Source organism: Bicyclus anynana, chromosome 16 (assembly GCF_947172395.1).
Source record: "Bicyclus anynana chromosome 16, ilBicAnyn1.1, whole genome shotgun sequence".
Classification (NCBI taxonomy): Eukaryota; Metazoa; Arthropoda; class Insecta; order Lepidoptera; family Nymphalidae; genus Bicyclus; species Bicyclus anynana.
Window position 1 is genome coordinate 11,455,821 of NC_069098.1, and position 11,731 is coordinate 11,467,551.

The window sequence follows — 11,731 nt, forward strand, 5'->3', positions numbered from 1 at the left end:
AAATCAGTGATTATTAAAAACTATAATATGTGTTGTGTTGTGCATTGGTGGGCTTCTATGAGCTGTCGAAGGCGCCTAGCAGCCCTGTGAGATTTGCTGCTTCACAAGGTCAGTTCACGAGATCCTTTGTCTCCAAAGTTCACCTATTTCCACACCATATTTTTTGGTCCTTCTCCCTGGATATACTTTCTATTCCCGCTATTTATTTATTTCTTTCATTTCTACGCCTAATCCGCTATATTTTACATACTTTTACATACAGTTACACGCTACACACACGCCACACGCCGCTAACGCCACGACGCCATTTTCTTTTAAATTCTAACAATGGCCGAGAAAGAAGATTTGCAGTTAGAAATACGCTTGCTTCAAGCGAAGCAACAAAGCTTTTATAAGCATATACAAACCCTGTACGATTTGTCGCAAAATTTAAAAGATGACGTAACCATCAAAAACTTTTTAATTAGACTTAAATGTTTAGACAATTTAAGAAATGATTACGTGTCGGTTACAGATCAACTGAATATATCTAACTTAAAAGCCAACCCTAAATCGCTTATTAATTTTGATACTTTAACTTCTTTTGACGAACTATTCTGTCACATTAAAAGTGTTGAATCAGATATATTAGCCAAATTGGCACGAAATAAAACGCACAATTTAGATCTCCTCAAAAAACTGCCTGCTTTGGAGTTAAGGGGTTTTGACGGAAATCCAACGCATTGGTCTGCTTTTTATGAAAACTTTAAAACGCTTATACACAACAACGAAAACTTATGTAACGCCGAAAAAATACAATATTTATTAGGCAAATTATCAGGAAAAGCCTTGTTAGTTTGTTCTGGGATACAGCCGGTAGCCAGTAACTATGAATTAATTTGGAATTCGCTTATCGAAAAATATGAAGACAAAAGAACGCTAGGATCAATGTATTTAGAACAGATATTGAATTTTAAAAGTACTCATACGCTAACGCAAAACTCATTAGAATTATTTATTGAGCAATTTTGTTCTGCACAAGCCGCATTATCATTATTAGGTATTTCTGACTTAACGGACTTTATATTTTTACATATAGGTTTGAATAAGTTAGACAAGGAAACTGTAATGCTATTTGAGCAAACGCATCGTAGTGAGAAAATACCATCTTTCGCGTCTTTAGTCGAATTTGTCAAAGAACAAAACAAAATATACACGTTACGTAACTCATCGCCGCAGACTTCTAAACAAAATTGGAAGGTAAACGCAAAACAAATAAACCGAACGCCGCACGCTCGCTCGCTTCACGTAGATTATAATAAACCTAGTACGTCTGATCATAATAGGCAATTTCAAGCTCAAAGATGTCCTGATTGCGAACAGGATCATCATCTTTTCAGATGTAATAAATTCAATGAACGCGATCCAAAATCTAAGATACAATTTGTTCGGTCTAACAAATTATGTATTAATTGTTTAAGTGGATTTCATGTACTAGAAAATTGCAGAAGTAAGATAAGATGCTTCTGTGGGGCTGCACACCATTCGAAATTGCATTCGGGAATCGAACCCGTGAAACATAGCCACGCGCAAGTGTCAACGCTCCTCTGTAAAAATGTTGCCCCCCCGCAGCCCGCGCACGCGCAACCGCTGACCGAGTGCGATAGCACTCGACGTGACGTGGGATCGACCGAATCGCCGGCGCTCGCGCGGAATGTGCCTACCAACTTCAGTCGCCCGCCGGCCGCCGCCGGGAGAGACGCGTCACTTCATTCTTTAAAAATACAGACGAAAGATACGACAGTGTTACTTCCGACTGCAGTAGTATATGTTTACAACAATGCTGGTGAACGTTTTAAGATGCGAGTGCTGTTAGACACCGGTAGTTCGTGTCATATAGTAACTAAATCGCTTTGTGATCGATTAAACTTAAAAATTAATAAGTCTAATACGACACTACACGCTTTAGGTGACAATCAAGTGAACGCACAGGGACACGCATTTTTAACGTTTGAATCTCGCTTACAAAATAGATGTAAATATTCTATAAAAGCTTGCGTTATGGATTCAATTTCGCGAAATATTCCAAATGATATTATTGATTTAAATAATTTACATCATATAAAAGGATTACCTCTCGCTGATGAGGAATTCTATTCGCCCGCTGATATTGATTGCCTTATCGGAAATGAATTATTTCCATTTATTTTAGAAAATAATAAGGTAGCACACCCTGATTCGTCCGTGGCCGCTATTCAAACTACACTCGGCTACATTTTAATGGGAAAAGCAAGCTACTTAACGCCCTCGCATTCAAAAGAAAAATCTTTTCATATTTTCTCTGAAAATACTGAATCGAATTTAGATAAATTAACGCAACGCTTTTGGGAACTGGACTCAGTACCTACTAAGATACATGTAAGTCAGGATGATTCCGCTTGCGAACGCATTTTTTCAGATAATATTTCGCGCGATATATCCTCAGGTCGTTATATTGTTTCCCTTCCTTTCAAATATGATACCAAATTACTTGGTGATTCATTCGCAATTGCTAAACGCTGTTTATTACGCTTAGAAAAACAATTTAATAATAATCCTTCGCTACGCTCCGATTACAACGCGACCCTTAAATCTTACATAGATGAAGGTTATCTTAATAAAGTTAGCCAATCCTCACGCAATATTAATTCTTATTATATTCCGCATCGTGCTGTCTGTCGGCCTGACAAGCAAACCTCTAAAACGCGTATTGTTTTGAACGCCTCATGTAAAACCACTTCAGGAAAATCGCTTAACGATTTGTTATATACAGGTCCTGTATCTACAAAGCAATATTTTTGATCTACTACTTAATCTACGCCTGTATTCTGTCGCTTTAAGTGCTGACGTGGAAAAAATGTATTTTAGAATTAAACTTAAACCAGAAGATCATCGTTATCAGCGTATTCTGTATAGGTTCGATTCAAATGATCCTATTGATACGTATGAATTTAATTGTGTATCTTTCGGTCTGTCAGCGTCACCATACCTCGCGATGCGTGTGATTAAAGAACTAGCTAACGATGAACGCTCACGATATCCAGCAGGCGCTTGGGCAGCTGGACGGCATTTCTATATGGACGATTTCGTCTCCTCCGTCCCTTCTTTAGAAGATGCTACGAACCTTTACTATGAGCTCGTTAATCTGTTCAACGCTGGTGGTTTTAAATTAACAAAATGGATATCAAATAATACTCGCTTACTTCAAGAAATTCCGCCTGAATTACGCTCGCCTAACATCGTTCAGTTTGATGAACACTCAATAACCGCTAGTACAAAAATAGTTGGCTTACAATGGGAGCTTAACGATGATGTTTTTACGTTTAAAGTAAATGTACCTACAGAATATAAGTGCACCAAACGCATTATTCTGTCCGTCACCGCCCGCCTTTTCGATCCGCTTTCTTTATTGGGTCCTGTAACCGCCTTATTAAAATTATTAGTGCAAGAATGCTGGAAACAAAATCTACACTGGGACGAAGAAGTTTCTACTAGTATAAGTGACCAATGGTTTCAGTTACAACGCGAGCTACATTTGTTAGAAAGGTTGCAGATTCCGCGACATATAGGTATTTTTCAAACCACAAACAATATTTCGCTTATAGGGTTTGCAGATGCTAGTGAAAAGTGTTACGGAGCTGTAATTTACCTGCGCGTAAGCTCTAGTGAATCAGGTGACGGTCAAATCACATTACTCTGTTCGCGGTCTAGAGTAGCTTCCCCTAAAGGCAATGTGTCTTTACCGCGACTCGAACTTTGCGCTAATCTTTTATTATCAAATTTAATTGTCGCTGTAAAAGACTCAATAAGTGAACGCGTAACAATAAACAAAATATACGCTTTTTCTGACTCCACGATCGCACTTTCGTGGGTCCGCTCGCCTGCACATAGGTTTCAAACCTTTGTTGCAAATAGAATCGCCGCTATAAACGCTAATCTTCCAGCTGAAAACTGGTTCCATATTTCTGGTAAAGAAAATCCCGCCGATATAATATCACGCCCTATTTTACCCGCTAAGTTTATAAATAATACGCTTTGGTTTCACGGACCTCCGTGGGCCACGCTTCCTTTCAAAGAATGGCCAATCAATGAATGTCATTCTCACGCTATCGATGAACTACCTGAACATAAAACGCTTATTTCTTTAACCGCTAAAGTCTGTACAGATAATGAAAGTACCGATTTATATTATAACTCCGCGATGCGCATGTCAAATTGGAATAAATTCATACACTCTTGGGTGTATGTGCTTCGCTTTACTAAAACTTTAAAATCGCAAGGCAATATTACTGTCGCTGATTTAGAAATTGCTGAAAATTACATTTTACGAGCTATACAAAAAAGGCATTGTTTAAATATTAATAGCCCAGCTTTGCGAAAGCTCAATGCGTTCCTAGATTCAAATAAAATTATACGTGTTGGAGGCCGACTGTCTCAGTCACAATTGGGATATTCGCACATGCACCCAGTCGTCCTTCCGTCTAAAGATCGCATAGTGCACTTGCTCGTAGATTATTTTCATAGGCAGAATACACACGCAGGGCCTGCTCTATTGCTTGCTCTATTACGCCAAAATTATTGGGTTATCGCCGCTCGTAACATGGTACGCCAACGAGTACAAAGCTGTAATCGTTGTTTCAAGCTTAAGCCAAAAAATACCTTCCCTGTAATGGGCAATCTGCCCCCCTATCGCGTAAGCGAAGTAAAGAGCTTCGTTTTCTCGGGCGTTGATTTCGCAGGGCCCTTCTACATAACGCCTTATCGCCGCCGCGGTGTAAAAAGCATAAAAGCTTACCTGTGCCTATTTGTTTGCTTAACTACAAAAGCTCTACATCTAGAGCTAGTGAGCGATTTAAGTACAGAGTCATTTTTAAACGCTGTTAAAAGATTTATTTCTAGAAAAGGTCCTATTTCTTTAATAAGAAGCGACTCGGGAGGCGCTTTTGTTAAAGCGGATAGATGTCTGAAGGAAATTCACGAGCTTTTGTCAAAGGATAAATTTTTAGACCAACATTTAGCAGATTTACGCATACAATTCCAAAGAAACCCACCTTACGCTCCGCATTTCGGTGGAATATGGGAGAGTAACATTAAATCTATTAAAACCCATCTATTTAGGGTCATTGGAAATCAAATTTTGACATACGAAGAGCTCAACACTATCCTTATTCAAATTGAAGGAATAATGAACAGTCGCCCGCTCTGTGTATTAAGTTCAGATCCTTCCGATCTCACTGCTCTAACACCATCGCATTTTTTGAATATAACACCACTTAAATACTTACCGGCTGAGGACCTTACGGACGTACCTCAGAACAGGCTTACTCGCTATCAGTTGTTGTCAAAACTGGTCCAATCATATTGGGACAGATGGAACCGTGAATACCTAACTTCGCTTCAAAGTAGACAAAAATGGAACACTCCATCAAATCCGATTAAAGTAGGATGTATTGTCATTATACGAGACGATAACTCACCGCCTCTTAGTTGGCCTCTAGCTATAGTAGAAGAGCTCTATCCCGGTAGAGACGGTATCGTAAGAGCCGCTAGAGTTAAGACCAGAACTGGTTACTATACGAGAGCTGTAGTAAGGCTTTGCCCTCTACCTCTTCAATAATATTCGCACTTTAATATTAACGCTTTAACCTAATTATTTAATGTTTATTTTTAATTTATAGTTAGTCTTTTCTTACAACTTTATTATATTATTTATACGCTATCGCATCATCGCAAACTTTTATTTTCCTGAAGGCTTTGCCTCAGCCCGGGGGATAAATGTTAACGCCATACACACACATTACAGATATATACTTGTCTCCCTTCTTCTCCTACCTTTTCCATTTCCTTATTCTCGTGAGAGGGAGACAATTGCAACCCGCAACGCCAGACGCTTCGATCAAATTAGTCAATCAATGTTCGCCGCCTGATAACTACGCATAAATTGGCTCGCGCGCTTTCTAAATCAGTGATTATTAAAAACTATAATATGTGTTGTGTTGTGCATTGGTGGGCTTCTATGAGCTGTCGAAGGCGCCTAGCAGCCCTGTGAGATTTGCTGCTTCACAAGGTCAGTTCACGAGATCCTTTGTCTCCAAAGTTCACCTATTTCCACACCAACAAGATCTTTCGAAACGCCAGGTAATAATATTAAACTTAAGATAATGGTGATAATACTTATTCGAAAACTTAAAATTAAAGTTACGAGGGTTCCAAACGCGCCGTATTCCGAGAAGTATATACTATCCCCAGGTAATATTTTAGCCCTGTCTTAGGGAAACGGGAGTTAGACGGGTGACACCGTGGGGCGTAGCTTAGATAATAAACCTGCACATTAACACCTTGGACTTATATTTTGACGGCCTCGGACGGACGGACGGTTGGTGGGAAGCTTCGGCCGTGGCTAGTTACCACCCTACCGACAAATACGTACCGGTCGGTAGGGTGGTCTACAAGCCGAAGCTTCTCACCAGCCAGGCCTGGATCAATTAAGAAAACCTCAATCAGCCCAGGCGGGGATCGAACCCAGGACCTCCGTCTTGTAAATCCACAGCGCATACCACTGCGCCACGGAGGCGTAAAAAAAAATACGTTAAAGGGTATTAAATGTACGGACTCAAAGCACAAAGTGTTTTACGACTACCTATATCTAAACCTACTTATATTATAAACGCGAAAGTTTGTGTGGATGTTTGGATGTTTGTTACTCTTTAACGCCGCTACTACTGAAGCGATTTGGCTGAAATATGGAATGGAAATAGATTTTACATAGGTTACTTTCCCTTCCTTATCCCGAAAAAATCCATGGTTTCCCGAGTTTTGCGAAAACTCATGATTTTGATGATATGAATGTTTATTACTCTTTCACGCCTCGACTACTGAACCGAATTAGCTGAAATTTGGTATTAAGATATATTATAGCCGGGATTAACACATAAGCTACTTTTTATGCCAGAAAAATCCATGATTCCCGAGAGATTTGTGAAACTAAATACCATGCGGACGAAGTCGCGTCCGCTTGTATTACATAAAACATTGATTACAATTCAAATCTCGAGTCGGTAATTACCGAAAAGTTGTGTATCACAAGCTTACATCTTTCGGTATTTCACACATGCGTGTGTACCCGTATAGGACATTAGTATTAGTACGATTCGGTCTTTCAAAGGCCCCTTAGATCGGGTGTGGGGTAAGAACCTGTGTGGGCGGTGGGGGCGGGCGGATTCAAGATGGCCGCGGACCTGCCGGCCATAAGGGTAAAACGGTTGTGTATTTATATGCTGTATGTACTGGATGGTCAGGCGGCCAGTGTATTGATCGTAATCGTACGCAAACGACAAAGTTGCTTGGAAATAAAATGTATTACATGACAGGCTACTTATATACCTATTGTTAAATGGTGATAAACTAAAACAGGATAAACCTGGCTAGCTCTTCTCGGACTAAAGCGCATTGGAACCCTCGTAACTTTAATTTTAAGTATTCGAATAATTAATATCACCATTATCTTAAGTTAAATATTATTACCTGACGTTTCGAAAGTGCTTGTAAACTAAACCTATATGAAATGAAATGAAATAAATGAATTTTGACTTTCACTTTGATCTGTTTAGTTTTACCACTTGTGTTTTTGCTTAGATAAAATAGTAATAAGGAACCGAATTCGAAATTAGAATTAAGATTACGGTACTTAAAGGTATAGTCAAGGGCTAACTTGTGAAGAATAAAATGAAAATTTCTCACATTGCTTTCAGAACCGGTGTCAGTCACTACTCGTTTCGACATACTTGGATTTGCATTAAATTGCTATAAACCCCTTTTTTTTCAAAAGACTAGCATATTTTTAAACTAGCTAACACCACGCAGTTTCTCCCGCGTCGTTCCCGTATTCATAGGAATACAGGGATAGCCTATAACCTTCCTCCATAAATGGGCTATCTAACACTGAAAGAAATTTTCAATTCGGACCAGTAGTTCCTGAGATTAGCGCGTTCAACCAAACAAACAAACAAACTCTTCAGCTTTATAATATTAGTGTAGATATGACCAATATTCCCCTTCTCCTAATTTAAATTAATCATAAAGAGTAAGGTAATAGAGGATCCCAATAACATTATATTGTTTTAAGTTAATAAGTTTTATATTTTTTTTACGTATAAGTATTTATAGTTAATAATTAAACAAAGTCTAATTTGAAAGCATGACATTAATGTGAATGCCTAAAAATAAACAAAAAAGGAACATTAATTAAAATTATAATTTACAGAAAACTAATAAAAACTAACAATTTTTATTTAGGCATCTGTAAAGTCTTAGTACATTATCACCAAGTGACCAATCCAAAGTCGCAGAGACGACGAAACTTGAAGATTTATTTACTTGCGAAGTTTTCGTGGCTGGAGAAAATACCTACTTTTAGAGGCTGAGTTTTACGGACTTGAAAGTAAATTTCAATGTCGTATAAGAGATAAAGTGTCTCATAAGCATAAGCTTTGGAATTTGAAAGCTTGGAGTTTATTTAAGAATAGTTATCTACAGTAAAAATATAAGTATAATTAGAACTAAAAATTAAAATATGTGTTTGATCTGTAGTAGGTAGGTATAAATAAAATCTGTATTTGTTCAAACAATATATATGTTAAAAAATACATATGTTTTCTGTGGTATAGTACACTTAATATTATTAATTAGTGACTAATGTAGGTACCTATTAAACTGTTAGGAATGCAAATGAACCGAGAAAGCTAAATTTTGGATATGACGTGCGACGAGACTAGAAAAGCTTAACCTAAAATTCTCGACCAAGATTTCTTATGTGCAGTTTACGCCATCAGTTTTTTTACAATAACTCGGTTATCCGTTGAATCTATACTTAATATTATAAAGCTGAAGAGTTTGTTTGTTTGATTGAACGCGCTAATCTCAGGAACTACTGGTCCGATTTGAAAAAATCTTTTAGTGTTAGATAGCCCATTTATCGAGGAAGGCTATAGGCTATATATTATCTCCGTATTTCTACGGGAACGGGAACCACGCGGGTGAAACCGCGCGGCGTCAGCCAGTTTGAGATATTGTCATATCCAAAACTCGGCTTTCTCGGTTCATTTGAATTTCTAAGCCGTTTTTTTCGACACAATGATGTATTAGTATGTAAGTTTGTATGATTGTTACTCCTTTACACCGCAACTACAGGACCAATTTGGCTGAAACTGGAACTGAGATAGGCCAAAAATCTGTGGCCAATACAGACTGACAGACCTCTTCAAAACATGAGATGAAACGAGTCTCACGTCTCAAGTCTCTACACAAACAAACTGTACCTATTCAACCCTTCATTCAACAGTCAAACGAAAGATTGTTAAGTACAACCTAAGTTGATGGTTAAATCATTTTGTATACCTAATCATCATCATCAGGTGCCCTCTTCAAAGTGAAGTTTGGCGGTCAGCCGGAGAAAACTTTTCCGATCACTTGAAATATTTTTCAGCTGGCTGTACTCTTCTTCTTAATATTTTCCACCCATTTACGTCGCTGTCGTCCTCGTACCCTTTTTCCGAATATCATGCCTTTCAGGATCAACCTTGCAAACTCGTAGAGAGGTCATCGTTGCAGAAGTCCGAAAAATGCAACCTTTCACCTGATTACAGTTGTCATCAGCTCGCGCTTGCAGTTTTCTCTCCCCAGCACTTGAGCATTTTGCTAATGTAATTAATTATTAATAGTAAATGCCTACTTGGTCCTTTAGTCTAGGTGGCTTCAAATCAAGAGATTGATTCCAAGAATTTCTCAGTAAAAACTTTTCAACTATAAAATTGATGGTGAGACCGTTTATCCATCGGGCCTGCCCCCCTAGCCAAGTGGTTCATCGATTCTCTGTCTACGATCGCTAACGCTTCGAAAACTAGAATGATGTATGGGAATGACATTTGCTATCGACAAGTCACGTTTTCGACGCGTTAGCGATCGTAGAAAGAGAAATGACATGCCACTTGGCTAGGGAGGCTGGTGATTTTCATCATCATCGTTAAAGTTCAAATGTTGCTCGTCCGCCAACACGCTTTAGAGAGTCCAAGCTCCATATCCCTATAAGGAGGGAGGCACGGCTGTAGTGAGCCGTTAAAATAGACTGAAAATTATAGATATTGCTCTTAAATTTATTATAAAGTTATAACTGCAAAGTATCCTATTTACTTTTCACATAAAGCCCTAACAATATCAGGGTCCAGCAGGATTCAGGAAGGGTTCGCGTCGTAAATTACGGCGCAGTTCTCGAGGGGTGGGGTGGCGGTTTTACAGTTTATCCCTCGGTCCTCTATGAGCCCTCCGGAGGGTAGTGAGTTACGGTAAGCAGGGGCCCGCGTGGACAGCGGTCGTTGCTAGGTTACGGAGTATGGCGGACAGTTTATCTCGAAAGTGAGGGTAGATTGTTCGAATTCTTTGGGCTTTATTTGAGTTGGATACAGTTATGTCTGTATGGAATAATAAATGAAATACATAGTTTTAAAATAGGTATTTTGTTTGAAACTACGATAATCTATACTAATATTATAAAGCTGAAGAGTTTGTTTGTTTGTTTGATTGATTGATTGTTTGATTGAACGCGCTATTCTCAGGAACTACTGGTCCGATTTGAAAAATTCTTTCAGTGTTAGATAGGCCATTTATCGAGGATGGCTATAGGCTATATTTTATCTCCGTATGCCTACGGGAACGGGAACCACGCGGGTGAAACTATTTTATTATATATACGACTTTTGTTTCGGTTTTTTTTTTTAAATTATTATACTTTCCTATTTATTGTTTAGAAAGACGATGTTAGTGTAGGACTATGTAAGGCCCAGCATGCCATTGTCAAATCTACTAAGAATTTTTAGTAATGATTTCTTATTCATAAACAAGCGAATAACTTAGTCTCATTAAATCCTTTCGTATCATATCTAGTAAATTAGTATACAAACTACCAAATAATACCAACCGTTTTATTTTTAACCGTTTTCGCAGCGTACACAATGAAAACTCTTGAAAGGAATATTTTTCCACATTTATCATTGATGCCTCGCTCATATTGGTGGCGTGATATTATACTTTTTTTTTTATTTTGTATAAGCAAGGGCAAGTGATAGCCCAGTGGATATGACCTCTGCCTCCGATTCCGGAGGGTGTAGGTTCGAATCCGGTCCGGGGCATGCACCTCCAACTTTTCAGTTGTGTGCATTTTAAGAAATTAAATATCACGTGTCTCATCGGTGAAGGAAAACATCGTGAGGAAACCTGCATACCAGAGAATTTCTTATATCTCTGCGTGTGTGAAGTCTACCAATCCGCATTGGGCCAGCGTGGTGGACTATTGGCTTAACCCCTCTCATTCTGAGAGGAGACTCGAGCTCAGCAGTGAGCCGTATATGGGTTGATAACGACGAAGCAAGGGCTTAGCTGCAATCACGCCTTATGGAATTAAGCAATGATGCAGCCTATGGTGGAACGCGCTATATATATTTATAGTCTAACCAAAAAAATCAATTTTTAAATATCCTGCGACTAGCGCGTTCAACCAAACAAACTATCATCTTTACATGCAGATAGTATAGATGAATAAAATAGGTAGAAAACATATTTTTTTTTTAAATTACAGTGTGATATAATTTATTACACACAAAATCATGTTATACGAAATCAAATTATTTAAATCAGAACAAAGAAAACAGATTATGATTTA